Source organism: Trichechus manatus, unplaced genomic scaffold (genome assembly GCF_000243295.1).
Source record: "Trichechus manatus latirostris isolate Lorelei unplaced genomic scaffold, TriManLat1.0 scaffold00041, whole genome shotgun sequence".
Taxonomy (NCBI): Eukaryota; Metazoa; Chordata; class Mammalia; order Sirenia; family Trichechidae; genus Trichechus; species Trichechus manatus.
In genome coordinates, this window is record NW_004443977.1 from 18,828,476 (window position 1) to 18,845,249 (window position 16,774).

Consider the following 16,774-nt stretch of genomic DNA (forward strand, 5'->3'; position numbering starts at 1 on the left):
TCAATACACCAGGAGGACATAACTATAATAAATATTTATGCACCCAATGACAGGGCTCCAAAATACATAAAACAAATTCTAACAGCACTGAAAAGAGAGATAGACAGCTCCACAACAGTAGTAGCAGACTTCAACATACCACTTTCAGTGAACAACAGAACATCCGGAAAGAAGTTCAATCAACCAACTTGATCTCATAGACATATACCAAACACTCCACCCAGCAGCAGCCAAGTATACTTTCTTTTCCAACGTATTATAGTGGAACTGTCAATTACTTTTTTCAGTGCTGTTAAAGTTTGTTTTATGTATTTTGGAGCCCTGTCATTGGGTGCGTACATATTTGTTATGGTTACGTCTTCATGCTGGATCCTCCCTTTAATTGTGATGTAGAGCCCTTTATGTCTTTTATGGTAGATTTTATTTTAAAGTCTGTTTTATCTGAGATTAGTATTGCTACTCTTGCTCTTTTTTGGTGGCTGTTTGCTTGATATATCTTGTTTTCATCTTTTGATTTTTAATAAATTTATATTTTTGTTTCTATGATGTGTCTCTTGTAGACAGCATATTGATGAATCTTGTTTTTTATCCGTTCTGTCACTCTCTGTCTCTTTATGGGTGCATTTAGGCCATTTACGTTCAGTGTAATTATTGATAGGTGTGAGTTTATTGTTGTCATTTTGTAGTGCTTTATTTTGTGGTGCCTATAATTTCTTTGCTCCTCTAATTTTCCTGTGTTGAAGTCCTATTGTTTGTGGATTTTTTTTCATTTCTTTTGTTTTTGTAGATGTTGTTTTTACTGAGACTTTATGTTTTTCTTCTTTATTTTGATGAGCAGGTTTGCTAACTTTCTTTGTGGTTACTTTGAAATTTACCCTTATCTTCCTAAGTTTGAACCAGTCTATTATTACTTAGTATTGCCTTGCCTTCCTCTCTGTTAGAAAGTTCTATACCTACACCATTTATTCCCTCTTATTGTTCAGACATTGTTGTCATTTGAAGATTAACCTCTCTAGGTCCCTGTTATAAATCTTTTGGTTTTGAATAGACCTTGAAAGTTCATTTCCTAGGTTGATATCTGGCTAGTAAGATCTTGTGACCTAGATTCAGGCTGTCCTCTGAGGTTGTTTGTTCTCAAACCCAAGAACTCCCTTTAATAATTCTTGTAAGTTTGGTTTGGTTTTTACATATTCCTTTAATTACTGTTTATCTGGAAAAGTCCTAACTTCACAATCATATTTGAAAGAGTTTTGCAGGATATATTATTATTGACTGGCAATTTTTTTTGAAGGTTTTATATATGTCATCCGATTGCCTTCTTGCCTGCATGGTTTCTGTCGAGTAATCAGAGCTTTGTCTTATGGTTTCCCCTCTGTATGTGATCTTTCATTTTTCTTGAGCTGCTCTCAGGATTAATTCTTTGTCTTTGGTTTTAGTGAGTGTGATTACGATATGCCTTGGTGATTTCCTTTTGAGGTCTAGCCTATATGTTGTTTGTTGAGCTTCTGGGATGGTCAGCTTTTCATCTTTTGTGATATTAGTGAAGTTTTCTGTCAGCAATTCTTCAATGATCCTCTCTGTGTTTTCTGTTTCCTCCCCCTGTTCTGGAACTCTGATTTTTGCTTTTGATTGTATCCCTCATAGTTCTAAGGGTTTGTTTATTTTGCTTCATTCTTTTTCTGATTTTTCCTCATACAAATCATATCCAAGTTTTTGTCTTCAATTTTGCAATCCTGTCTTCCATTGTTTCAGCTCTGCTCCTCAAACCTTCTATGACACTGTCCATTTCTGAAATCTTGTTTTTTATCTTTTGGATTTCTAATTGTTGTTTCTATATGATTTCTAGTTGTGAATTTATTTTGGCACTTTATTCCCATATTATTTTCCTGAATTCCTCCATTTTTTGCCTGACTTTTCCATGAATTTGTCTATTTTTTCCTCATTTTTGTCTGCTTTTTGCTTCAACTCTTGGATAGCTCTGAATATTGGAGATTTGAATTCCCAGTCAGGTAGTTCTAGTGCCTTTTCTTCTACTGGAAAGTCATCTGCTGTTTTATTTTGGATGCCTACTGGAACATCCTGTCCTTTTTTTTAGTACGCTTTGATATTGTCTGCTGTCTTCGGGACATACAGTAATTATTTTCTTCATTTATTGATTGTAGATTTTTTTGTTTTTTCCTGCTTTTTTGTTTTATTTGGTTATGTCTGAGTAGGTGGGCTATGCTTTCTTTGTTGTTTACCTGTTTGTAGGCATGATACTTTTCACCTCCTTTCCAATGGGCAGGATCAATCCCTCTGCTATGGTGTAGTAGGGCAGGTCCAGCTGAAGGGGAGTTGCTGGACTGGGCTGTTTGTGGCACATACTTGGGCTGACAAGATGAGCCCATGGTCAGCACAGGGCAGGTTCCATAGGTCGTACCTGTGCTGCTCCGGAGTGCAATGTTCAGCATACAGTGCAGATAGGCAGGAGGTAAGGGAATGGGGGAAATTGTGATGTGTGGAGCTAGGTTGGGTATGCAAAAGGTGAGAGTGAGGAGAGGGAAACTGGAGCAAAAATAATGCTGAAGGAGCTTGCTGTTGGAGTGGAGAGACAAGAAACTGAGAAATGGAGAAACAAAAAGAAAAAATTAATCAAAAAAATTAAAAATATTAAAAATTAAATTAAAAAAATTTAGAAAATGCTCCCAGAGATCTCAGTGGTGTGGCTTCACAGACCTGGGGACAGTTCCCAAGCCGAGCAGTATAGCCTGGCTATAAGGGCTGAAGATGATACACAGTGCCAGGTATTCAGGAGACAGTAAAAGAAGATCTATCCTGAAGTACAATGCTGTCAGTGATCGAATAATATCTATAAGCCTAAAAGGAAGAACCGTTAAAGACTATTATTCAAATTTAGGCACCAACCACGAAGGCCAAAGAGGAATAAATTGAAGATTTTTACCAAATTCTGGAGTCTGAAATTGATCAAACATGCAATCAAGATGCAATGATAATTACTGGAGATTAGAATACAAAAGTTGGAAACAAAGAATAGGGATTGTAGTTGGAAAATATGGCCTTGGTGATAGAAACAACACCAGAGATCATATGATAGAATTTTGCAAGACCGACAACTTCTTCATTTCAAATAACTTTTTTAAATAACATAAAGGACGACTATACACATGGACCTCGCCAGATGGAATACACAGGAATCAAACTGATTACATCTGTGGAAAGAGATGATGGAATCATCTATAACCATCAGAAGTACTTCATGATACATCTTGAAATGTTCTTTTTGATGATGAATGCAATCCCATTCCTCTTCAAGTTGTCATTCCTGGCATAGCAGACCATATGATTGCCCAATTCTAAATGACCAATACCAGTCCATTTCAGTTCACTAATGCCTAGGATATCAACGTTTATGTGTTCCATTTCATTTCTGATGATTTCCAATTTTCCTAGATTCGTACTTCGTACAGCCATGTGTCGATTATTCATGGATGTTTGCAGCTGTTTCTTCTCATTTTGAGTCATGCCACGTCAGCAAATTAAGATCCCGAAAACTTGACTCTATTCACGTCATTAAGGTAGACTACTTTGAGGAGGCAGCTTTTCCCCAGTTGTCTTTTGAGTGCCATAAAATATAAGACAGAGCTAAAATGCTCCTTAGAAGTGATAGAGCATGATGAGATTTTATCACACTTATGATGGGCATGTCATCAGGAAAAACAAATACCTGAGAAGGACATTATGTCTGGTAAAGTAGAGGGTTAGTGAAACTAAGGGAAATCCTCCATGAGATAGAGTGACATATGACTGCAGTAATGAACTCAAGCATACCAAAGATTATGAGAATGGTGCAGGACAAGGCAATGTTTCCTTCTGTTGTACATTAAGGTCACCATTAAAGGGCATCCTTGTCTGGTTCCCGTTCTCAAGGGAATGCTTTCAGAGTCTCTCCATTTAGAATGATGTTGGCTGTTGGCTTTGTATAAATGCCCTTAATTACACTGAGGAATTTCTCTTCTATTCCTATCTTGTTGAGAGTTTTTATCATGAATGGGTATTGGACCTTGTCAAATGCCTTTTCTACATCAATTGATAAGATCATGTGATTCTTGTCTTTTGTTTTATTTATGTGATGAATTACATTGATTGTTTTTCTAATGTTGAACCATCGCTGCATACCTGGTATAAATGCCACTTATCATGGTGAATTATTTTTTTGATATGTTGCTGAATTCTGTTGGCTAGAATTGTGTTGAGGATTTTTACACCAATGTTCATGAGGGATATTGTTCTGTAATTTTCTTTTTCTGTGGTGTCTTTACTGGGTTTTGGTTATCAGGTTTATGCTGGCTTCATAGAATGAGTTTGGGAGTATTCCATCCTTTTCTATGCTCTGAAATACCTTTAGTAGAAGTGGCGTTAACTCTTCTCTGAAAGTCTGGTAGAATTCTCCAGTGAAGCCAACCGGGCCAGGACTTTTTTTTTGTTGGGAGTTTTTTAAATTACCTTTCCAATCTTTTCTTTTGTTATGGGTTTATTGAGTTGTTCTACCTTTGTTTGTGTTAGTTTAGGTAGGTAGTGGGTTTCTAGAAATTTGTCCATTTCTTCTAGGTTTTCACATTTGTTAGAGTACAATTTTTCATAGTATTCTGTTATGAATCTTAAAATTTCATTTGGGTCTGTTGTGATATCACACATCTCATTTCTTATATGGATTCTCTGCTTCCTCTCCTGTTTTTCTTTTGTTAGTTTGGCCAAAGGTTTAGCAATTTTGTTGATCTTTTCAAAGAACCATCTTTTCTACTTGTTAACTCTTTTAATCGTTTTTCTATTCTCTATGTAGTTTAATTCTGCCCTAATTCTTCTTGTTTCCTTTCTTCTGGTGCCTGAGGGCTTCTTTTGCTGCTCACTTTCTACTTGTTCCAGTTATAGGGTTAATTTTTTGATTATGGCCCTTACTTCTTTTTGGATGTGTGCATTTATTGCTATAAACTGACCTCTGAGCACAGCTTTTGCTGTGTCCCAAAGGTTCTGGTAGGATGTGTTTTCATTCTCTTTTGATGCTATGAATTTCTTTATTCCATCCTTAATTTCTTCTATAACCCAGTAGTTTTTGAGCAAGGTGTTGTTTAGTTTCCGTGTGTTTGATTTTTTTCCTTGCTTTTTTTGTTGTTGATTTCTACTTTTATGGCTTTATGGTCAGAAAAGATGCTTTGTAATATTTCAGTGCTTTGGATTTTGTTAAGGCTTGCTTTATGGCCTAATATGTGATCTATTCTGGAGAATGTTCCATGTGCATTTTAAAAGAAAATATACTTGTCTGCTGTTGGGTGGAGTGTTCGGTATATGTCTATGAGACCGAGTTGGGTGAGTGTAACATTTAGCTCTTCCGTGTCTTTGTTGAGCTTCTTTCTGGATGTTCTTTCCTTCACTGAAAGTGTTAAGCTGAAGTCTCCTATTACTATTGTGGAGCTGTCTATCTCTCTTTTCAGTGCTGTTAGAGTTTGTTTTATGTATGTTGGAGCCCTGTCGTTGGGTGCATAAATATTTATTAGTTATGTCCTCCTGGTGTATTGAGCCTTTAATCATTATATAGGGTCCTTCCTTATCATTTGTGGTGGATTTTACTTTAAAGTCTATTTTGTCAGAGATTAATATTGCCACTCCTGCTCTGTTTTGAGTGTTGTTTTCTTGATATATTTTTTTCCATTCTTTGAGTTTTAGTTTGTTTGTGTCTTTAAGTCTAAGATGTGTCTCTTGTAGGCAACATATAGACAGATTTTTTTTTTTTATCCCATCTGCCACCCTCTGTCTCTTTATTGGTGCATTTAGTCCGTTTACATTCAGCATAATTATTGATAGCTGTGAGTTTAGTGCTGTCATCCTGATGTCTCTTTTTGTGTGTTGTTCACAGTTTCTTTGTTCCACTTAATTTTCTGTACTGAGTCATTTTTCTTTATGTATTTTCTTTTCATCTTTTTCATTGTTGTTGATTTTGTGTTTGCTGAGTCTTTATATTTTTTTAGTTTTTTATTTTGACTTGTAGAATTGTGAGTTTCCTTTGTGGTTACCTTAAAATTTACCCCTGTTTTACTAAGTTTATACCAGTCTTTTGTTTCTTTATATCTCCTTAACTTCTTCTCCATATGAAAACTCTATGCCTATGTTTTTTAAGTCCGTCTTTTTTGTTTTAATGTTGTCATCTTTTACATATTGACATCTGTTTCCCTATTTTCAGTGTTTTAGCTTTGATTTACTTTTGTGACTTCCCTATCTGGGTTAATATCTGGTTGCTCTGTCTGCCTCAACATAAATACTATTATATTTATCAATGCACATATGGATGCGTGCATACCATGTGTTAAATTCTTCTCATCTATTACTGACATCACCTCTGAATTGTGGAGCAGTGCGTGCCCTTGGAGACCATTCCTATGTGGTGGTCATTATTTTTGTGGGGCAGGATGCTGGCCGTAAAATATTTATTCCTGCTCTTTTTCTTTTTCCCAATTTGACCTTTTCATTCTCTCTTTTTAATGCTCCAGGCTCTATAATCAATAACTTTTTTTGGTAGGTGGTGATTTGACATTAGTATGTTAACTTGATTGAGTTATACTTTATTCTCAATCAAATGCCTATATTTAAAGTCTATTGTTCCATGAGTTCTTTAAAAATAAGCTTTATTTTAAAATTAGTTATATACAATATTATGTTCCAATTTTAAATATATAATTCAATACATTTTGATAAATGGCTAGTTATAGAACCACCACCATAATCAAGATCTAGAATATCCATTACTCCTAAAGTTTCCCTTATACAATTCTTAACATTTAATTGTGTTTTCTAATATTGGACAGGAAATATTCTTTGCCAAGCATAGGAGCAGTAAAGGGGTGATATTGGGACATTCTATTTAAAACAGTTATGAAATCAAATAGGTCTTATTCAGATAGTCTTAGCAATAGTGTAAGGAATTAAAGAATAACTGAGGATCTCATCATTGTTTGTTTATTAATATTATTATTAAAAATGTACTACATTTCAGGAAAGAAAATTTACCTAATGAAATGATTGAAAAATTTGGAACTTTTAATTTGAATTCTATCATTAAATAGATATATAAACTTGAGGTTTTGGGTGAAAAGACCTAAAAGACTTGGACAAGGATCTTTCGTGTAACAAGTTCTCACATCCTTACTTCAGCTTCTGTGAATTTATGAGCCTGTGTGGAAACAGGACCAGAAAGGAGCAAAGCATTTACTGCTCCATGATACAAATCAAATAATAGAAGGGTCCGGTCCTTAAGGAGAAATAATTTATTCGATGCTCTTAATTTATATATCTTTCTGCAGGGATCAACAGTCAACACACATGAAAACAGCAGTTAAGAAACCCATTGATGTATTGCATTGGGCAAATCTACTGGAAAAGAACTCTTTAAAGTTTGAAAAGCAAAGCTGTCATTTTGAAGACTAAGGTGCTCCTGACCCAAACCATGGTATTTTCAGTCGTCTCATATAAGTTACTTCACCATTTCTTCTGTGTGTTTCAGCTACTCTGCATTCAAGAGCAAGTTTCAGAGTCTCTTCTGACATTTATTTTGGTCTTTTCTTTCTTTCCTGTCTTTTTAATGACCTTTTGCTTTCTTTATGATGTCTTTAACATCATTTCACAACATGTCTGGACATCGGTCATTAGTATTAAATGCCTCAAATCCATTCTTGCGCTGGTCTGTAAATTCAGGTGGGATGTACTCAAGGTCGTACTTTGGCTCTTGTGGACTTGCTCTAATTTTCTTCAGCTTCAACTTGAACTTGCATATGAGCAATTGATGGTCTGTTCCGTAGTCACCCATAGCCTTGTTCTGACTGATGATAGTGTGTTTTGAGAACATTCAGCATTGTCTTGTAAGGCATCAGCCTCAGATGATGCCCCAGGCAATGATTCAGCCACCTCCCCAGGGAATGATTCAAATGTAGGCCTGGGCGATATCTCAGACAAAGGATCTTCAGAAACTCCTGGGTTAATCTTATCAGATGAGTGTGGAGTGGCTAATGGTTTTGTTGGCAGGACAGATTGAATGGAATTTAGAGACTCGGGAGTCCCCAGATGCTGATTGTCTGCACGTATGTCCCCATCTCAAATTTCAGGATTGCATTTCTTTCTAATCAATGCTCTCACTTTAGCTTCAGACACTAGCTGAGTTTCGGAATTTAATTGGTGTTGTAATTCAGCTACTCTGATAACAAGACTCTGGATTTGGTTTGGGGACATATAGGCTCTGTTACTACAAGAAATAAGGCTTATTTTCAGGGCACTATGAGGTCATTTATGTGGCACTTGAACTTTAACTCTGAAACACTGAGCCCATTGCATTCTTTCATCACTTTATCTAGCAAAAGTAGGATCAATCAACCACCTTTTAATACTTCTCATTTTGACAAAATTACAGAAAAGCAATGCCATTTATAATACCCCCTCAGAAATAAAATTCCTGGGAATAAATCTAACCAGGAATGTAAAAGACCTCAACAAAGAAAACTAAAAAACACTAACGCCAGAAACCAAACAAGACCTAATAAATGGAAAAACATATCATGTTCATGGATAGGTAGACTCAACATTGTGAAAATGCCAATTCTATCCAAACCAATCTACAAATAAAATGCAGTACCGATCTAAATACCAACAGCATTCTTTAACGAGATGGAAAAACTAATCATAAACATTACATAGACTGGAAAGATGCCCCAGGTAAGTAAAGCACTATTGAAGAAGAAGAATAGAGTAGGCTGACTCACATTAACTGACTTCAGAGCCTACTGAACAGCTACAGTAGCCAAAACAGCCTGATACTGGTAAAACGACGGGCACATTGACCAATGGAACAGAATCGAGAACCCAGGTGTAAATACATCCATCTATGGTCATCTGATCTTTGATAAAGGTCCAAAGTCCATTAAATAGGAAAGAAAGTATTTTTAACAAATGGTGCTGGAAAAACTGGATGTCCATCTGTAAAAAAATGAAACAGGACCCATAATTTACACCATACACAAAAACAAATTCAAAATGGATCAAATACCTAAATATAAAGTAAAAAACTATAAAAATCATAGAAAAAAACATAGGGCTAAATCTAGAGGCCCTAATACAAAGCATCAATAGGATATGAACCATAACTAACAATATATAAACACCAGAAGATAAGCTAGACAACTGGGATCTTCTAAAAATTAAACAATTATGCTCATCAAAAGACTTCACCAAAAGAGTAAAAATAGAACCTAGAGACTGGGAAAAAATTTTTGGCTATGACACATCTGACAAAGGTCTAATCTACCTTGGAATGTCTTGTAGTAGAGTTAAGAAATCAACATCAGCAAAGGAAAAAGAGAGAAGAAAGAAAGGCATACCAGTAATCGTCCTTACTATCAGTACAGTAAATAACTGGTGACCTGCTTCTGAAAGATTGCAGCTTTGAAAACTCTATGGAGCACAGTTTTACTCTGACACTCATGGGCTCATCATGAGTCAGAATTGACTTGTTGGCAACCAGTTTGTTGTATGGCTTCAGTACATTTCACTGGTGGTGTAGTGGTTAAGAGTTTGGCTGCTAACCAAAAGGTCAGCAGTTTGACTCCACCAGGTGCTCCTTGGAAACCCTATGGGGCAGTTCTACTCTGTCCTACAGGGTTGCTATGAGTTGGAATTGACTCGACAGCAATGGGTTTGGTTTTTTGTTTTTCTTTTTAACATGCCATCCTTTACTGAACCATTTAGTTTTGAAGGAATATTCCCAATTCACCATTCCAAGGGTACCGCTCCTAAGCTATTGTGATGGACTCATAGATGAGCCTATGTCACAAGCTGACCAATGAAAACCGTGGTTGGGATATTTGCTAAACATTCTCTTTCTCAGACTGGAGGTACCAAGGATCAGATAAGCTTGGAGTAATCAATACCATCTTGGCCACAACATGAGCAGAGTATATCTAAAAGTAAAAGCAAAAAAAGGAAAAATCATCCAAAGGGCATAGTTAGAATCCAGGGGCCCAACTATGATGAAACCTCTCTGTCTAGTTCTAGACTTTTTAGTTACCTGAGTCACTGATTTCTTTTCCTTACATAAGGTGAGGTGTGTTGTATTTCTGTTGCTTGCATTCAAGAATCCTGGCCATGTATATGCTCTGTGCTAGAGAGGTACTGGTGTCTAAGACATGTCAAGTCCCTGTCCTCATGGAGCACAGAGTCTACTAAAGAAGATTGGCACAAAAAATCCATCACAAGTGGGTTGGCTGTTATAAGGGAGGAACGCAGGTTTCCAATGGCAAGGTTTACCAACAACTACATCTGACCTGGTCTCAGTGATCAGAGAAGACTTCTCCAAGGAAGTGACACTTATTCTGAGACTTGAAGGAAGGAAAAGAGTTAATCTAGATTAAACAGGTGACACTGAGGAAAACAAAATCCTTGTTCACATACAAAATTCTTATACAAAATCCTTACTCCATGTAGTGTATAAAAGGCAATTTTGTCTTGTCTTTTAGAACAGGTAATACCAGAAATGGAAAGTCCAAGATACACACTACAGAGAAAAGAATGATCCTATAGATTAAATGGATGTGTGAGATATGTTAATGTTATGGATTGAATTGTGTCACCCAAAAATATATGTTGACTTGGTTAGCCCATGATTTCCAGTATTGTGTGGTTGTCCTCCATTTTGTGATTGATATAATTTTCCTATATATTGTAAATCCTAATCTCTGCCTGTGGTTAATGAGGCAAGATTGGATTATGTTGAAGAGGATTAGGGTGGGATGTAACACCCTTGCTCAGGTTACATTCCTGATCCAAGGTAAAGGGAGTTTCCCTGGGGTGTGGCCTTCACCACCTTTTATCTCACAAGAGATAAAAAGAAAGGGAAGCCAACAGAGAGTTGGGGACCTCATACTACCAAGAAAGAAGCACCAGGAACAGAGCCTATCCTTTGGACTTGGGGTTTCTTCGCAGAGAAGCTCCTAGTCCAGGGGAAGATTGAAGACAAGCCTCTTTCTCCTAAGTGGACAGAGAAAAACTTCTCCTGGAGCTGATCCCCTGAATTTGGACTTCTAGCCTACTAGATTGGGAGAGAATAAACTTCTGTTTGTTGAAGTCATCCACTTGTGGTATTTCTGTTATAGCAGCACTAGATGACTAAGACACTTAATTTATGTAAACAATGAGGAATCATATATAAAGAGATGGCTAAAGTAAATGTAGAAATCTTCAGGCTCTTCACTTTGCCAAAACCTTCTCAGTTTCATAGCAACACACAAGCCTCCACTGACAGAAGGGTGGCATCTGTGCATGAGGTGCATTGGTTGGGAATGGAACCCTGGTCTCCTGCATGGAAGGCAAGAATTCTATCACTGATCCAACACTGCCCTCATTAATGTTGGGGAATTTCATCCTTTCTCTGCTGGTAGCTTAGCTTTGAATCCCTAGACAAAAATTTCTTCAGCATCTTCTGGCAACATATTTTTGCAACAAACTCTTTCTAGCTATGTCATGATAAGAATAAAATAAGAATGAGAGGTTTGTGGCAATCAATCACATTCAAAACAATCTGTTTTTCTCCATTGATTTAAAATATTCAAATGCTACATCAGAGAACACTGAATGTGTGTATGTCAAATGGCTTGCTCACTTATTGAGTTGGAAGAGCACTGCACAACAGTTAAAGGCATAGATAGCAGAGTTGGACGAATATGTTTATGAGTGATTTGTCAGTCATTAGCCACTTAAATCTGAGCTGGTTATTGCACATCTTTAATTTTCACTTTCTTCATCTGAAAGTGGGAGTAATTATAGATCTATATCAGACACTTGTGTGGCTTAAATACAATAATATAGGCTGGGTGCTGAGCATAGCATGTGGCAAGCACACACAACTAACAACATCAGCTACATCCTATTATTGTAAATAGCATCTGGGATCTTAAAAGCTTGCAAGTGGCCATCTAAGATACAACTGTTGGTCTCCATTCGTCTGTAGCAAAAGAGAAAGACAGAAATCTAAGACTCAAAGAAGAAACTAGTGTACAGGCATAACCATGGAGCACCCAGGGCTTCTTCCATGTAAATCAGATAATTAAATTTTTTTTAAGCTTTCTATTTGATGATCAATAAAAATATCATTTTTGGTTAAGTCAACTGATGTTTTGTTTTACTTTCTAAAAAGGCAAATCTTTTATCAGTGTTGCAGTGAATTTGGCTTCTTTCAGACAACGGATTCAGAGAACCACCCATTTTCTGGACTGCGTCTCAGGTAAAACCTCTGCTTTGACTTCTGTTTGTGACTAGAAACCGTGATTGCAGGTATTTTTCATATTTAAAGGGAAGATTAAATTGATCAGAATGGCCAATCCCAAACTGGTGAAAAATTGGGGGAGAAATCTTTTGGATGGAAGATTGAGAAATCAAAAATATTCCAATAAGATATGTAGAACCAAATATCAGATTTCTGAATCTACCTTAATTAGTAGCTGCCCGGAAACACTCTATAGGTTCTAGAGGATGAATAAGAATAAATACACTAGTAGCATCAGTCTTATTTGATGGCAATACAGGGTTATATTATTTAATACTCTTTTGCCAAGAAGATACTTTGTGTGTTTGTTGAAATATCCAATTAAGGAACATGAGTGACCACAAAGTTGAAAATAAAAGAAGACGAGTTGCCCATCTGTTTTGAATTTTAGGTTAACCAAGATTTGCTGGTTGTATGAAACAGGAGAGATCACCTGTAGTTAACTTTATTCTCATTGGTTTACCATCCTTAGTTCATATTTACCAAGTTTATAGAGCAAGACATGGTTCCTGACCTCTAGAATTGTCTGCTAGAAACAGACACTAATAAATATGGAGAACTTTAAAGGCAATTTCATACTTAAAATTGTAGGAGGGGGATTCTTTATGTGAGTATGTGTGTGTGCAGATAAGTTTTATATGAAAATGCATAGATATTATAATATGTAAAAATATCTTGGAGGGTAAAATCATGATAAAAGTATAAACCTGGGGGGAAAATGAATTTGGATTCTATAGTTCCTCCTATGAAAGTTACCAAATCTGAAATTCCCTGATGAGGTACGGAGCTATGACTTGGTGAAAGTCAAGTGAATTAACTGAACAATACTTTTTAAGAGTTGTGTCTATGGTGAAGGTAGCTGCTTTGGGGCATACAAATACTATAGCCTCACTTCGTTTGGTGTCTCTTCCACCAGTGTGGAGAGAAGGCCCATCCATCTTTTCAGCTCTTTGTTCCTTTACATATCTTTTTTGCTCCTAGGACACAGGAGGGGAAATTTTGCTTATTCCTTACCTCCCTTCTTCAGTTTCTCTTTGGGGTTCCAGACACTAGGGGTTAAACTGACTAGAGCTAGGTGGGTTTGAGGAGCCCTAGGGTGCACCTCTCAGCAGTGTACGCAATCTCTCACTCTCACTGCCTCTGTGCTCTCTTCCTCCTTAACAGGTAGGCAGGCTATGCACTGAGCTTTCTTTCTCCCACAGCAGTACAAGTTGGGCACAGAGGGATGGCAAAGACTAGGATTTTCTGATTTCCTTGTTCTGAAACCCTAGGTGGTGTCCAGGAAGCAGCAGCCCGTCGTGTCTATAGCCTCCTCACTAAGATTCTACATTGGGTTGGCCAAGGTTCCAAGTAGACAAGTGCTTTGCTGAACACATTCCTCTGTGCCTAACTACTAGAGAACCTCATAGGAGGACTGCCTTGGCTGGAATAGATAGATAGATAGACAGACAAACAGCCAGATAGATAGATAGACGGATAGGTGGATAGATGGATGATTTCTTTCTTAAATGGAAGAAATTCTTTTAGCTATTTTAAGTAACTCAGATTCTCAGGGGAAAACAAAACAACTAAAAAAAAAAAAAAAGCCACACTTTGTAAATGTCTTTCTTCCACTCCTCAGTCTTGATCTCCAGCACCTACAGTCTTGTCTTGTTTTCTTTGCAGCTATTTTCTTCAGCAATGTTCAGATATGTTTGGCTCAGAGTTCAGTTATGATTCACTAACTAAGAGTGTTCAGGCCACCAACATGTACTATGGTGGCTTCAATGTGAATGGAAGCAAAATCATCTTTTCCAACAGTTCTATTGATCCATGGCACATTCTGGGAATCACAAAGGATATCAGTAATGATTTGCCTTCTGTCTTCATTAAAGGTAACACAGTTGTGAATAGTCAAAGACCCACAAATAGGATGAAATATATCAGCATGCAATAATAAATTAAGAGGGCAATCCTCATTCTTAATTATAACTGTACATTTTAATCACCTTTTGACCAGCTTTTAAAAATTACTGGTACCCTGTTCCACCTCCAGACTAATTAAATCAAATCCTTTACAGGATGGGACTCAGACTTTGGTCTGTTTGAGTAGGGTTCCATATGGTCCAATGTGCAGCTGGGGGTTAAGTATATCTGGTTTTTGCATACTTGGTGTGTAGGTATTCTGATATTTCTCTTTATATTTAAGGTGAATCACACTGTGCAGATACGGATAAACTGAAGGAAACTGATTCAGCTGAACTAACACAAGCCTGGGAAAAAATCTTCCAGATTCCACAAAAATGGCTAAAGTAATATATCTCTCTGAAAGATATATGCAACAGAACCCCGTGTGTGGTTCCCGTTTTATTGTTTAAATGTGTATTTTCCTGCAAGCGTGAAATTAGATCAGACCTAAAAGTCTAAGTCCTCAAAGTAAGATTTAAGTTTTTTTTCTTTTTATGGAAGTTCATTTTGGTCTTCCTTTCTTGCTGGCCTTGAGAAGGGGAAGACCATCCCAGCACACAAGAAATCAATTATCCTGGAGGACCATGTGCAACCAGTTAGTTGGTTACTGTGGGGACAGAAGCTATACTTCCCAGGTTTTCCAGAATAGTCTCTATTTCATGAACTCTTATGCTTTTCAATAAAGGCCATGCATAACACTTAAATATATATGTATTTTAACTAAATTTAGGTATACATTAATACAAAAACAGGGATAAAATGCTTTGCTAAATAATGGATCCTTGTCTCTGTTAAGAAAATTTAAGGTTAGGTACAACTTGAATGAATCAGTAAAATACATTCTTGAGGTATATTAATATCTCTTTGGAGAAACTGACTCATAATGACCCTAGGTACAACAGAACGAAACACTGCTGGTTCCTGCGCCATCCTCATAATCGATGCTATGCTTGAGCCCATTGTTGCAGCCACTGTCTCAATCCATCCCTTGATGGTTTTCCTTTTTTTTCGCCGATCCTCTACTTTACCAAGGAGGCTGTCCTTCTCCAGGGACTGATTCCTCCTGATAACATGTCCAAAGTACGTGAAACAAAGTCTCACCATTCTTGCTTCTAAGGAGCATTCTGGCTTCACTTCTTTTTAGACAGATTTGTTCATTCTTCTGGCTATCATCCTCCTCACATAATGTTGATTTTGCATAATGAGCTGGTCTTTGGAACCTCACCATGTCGATAAGTGGTGGATTATGTTGATGGATTTTCTAATGTTGAACCATCCTTGCATATCTTGTATGTATCCCACTTGGTGATGGTGTATTTTTTTTTTTTTATATATATGCTGAATTCAGTTGGCTGGAATTTCGTTGAGAATTTTTGCATCTATATTTGTAATATATATTAGTCTGAAATTTTCTTTTTTTGTGGTGTGTTTGGTTTTGGTATCTGGGTTATGCTGGCTTCATAAAATGAATTTGGAAATATCCCTTCCTTTTCCATGTTCTGAAATAGTTTGAGTAGTACTGGTGTAAGTGCTTATCTGAATATTTAGTAGACTTCTCCAATGGAGCCATCCAGTCTTTGTATGTGACTTTTTGTTTTTCTTGAGCTGCTCTCAGGATTCATTCTTTGTCTTTGATTTTAGCAAGTGTGATTATGATATGTCTTGGTGATTTATTTTTGTTGTCTCTCCTATGTGGGGTTCTTTGAGCTTCTTGGAAGGTCAGCTTTCCATCTTTCATGATATTGGGAGGTTTCTGTCGGCAAATCTTCAATGACCTTTTCTGTGTTTTCCATTTTCTCCTCCTGTTCTGGAACTCTGATCACTCACAATTTTTTGCTTTTGATTGTATCCCACATCATTCTCAGGGTTTCTTCATTTTGTCTTCATTCTTTTCTCTGATTTTTCCTCAATGTGGTAACAAAGGATATGTCTTCCATTGTTTCAAATTTGCTCTTAAAACCTTCTGTTGCACTCTCCATTTCTGAAATCTTGTTTATCTTTTGAATTTCTAATTGTTGTTTTTGCATGATTTTAGTTGTTTAGTTTGATATTTTGTTCCCATATTATTTTCCTGAATTCTTCCATTGCTTTGTCTGTGTTTTCCCTGATTTTGTCTGTATTTTCCATGATTTTGTCTATTTTTTCTTATTTTTGTCTGCATTTTCCTTTATCTCTTGGAGAACCCTGTATATTAGAGTTGTGAATTATTTTGCTCATTTACTATGTCCATTGTGTCCTGTTTCTTCATATGATTTGTATTTAACAGTTGTATTCAATGCATTGTTGTTGTTAGGTGCCATTGTGTTGGTTCTGACTTATAGCAACACTGTGTACAACACAATGAAACAGTGTCCAGGCTTGTGCCATCTGCATAATGATTGCTATGTTTTAGCCCACAGTTGCAGCCACTGTGTCAATCCATTTTGTTAAGGGTCTCCTACTTTTTCGCTTACCCTCTACTTTACCAAGCAT

At 36.7% G+C, this 16,774-nt stretch overlaps 1 pseudogene; it reads left to right on the top strand.

The window, feature by feature from the left end:
* Positions 1-14,304, top strand: part of LOC101348089 (putative serine protease K12H4.7) — a 117,375-nt pseudogene extending 103,071 nt beyond the window's left edge.
* The last annotated feature ends 2,470 nt before the right edge of the window (positions 14,305-16,774 follow it).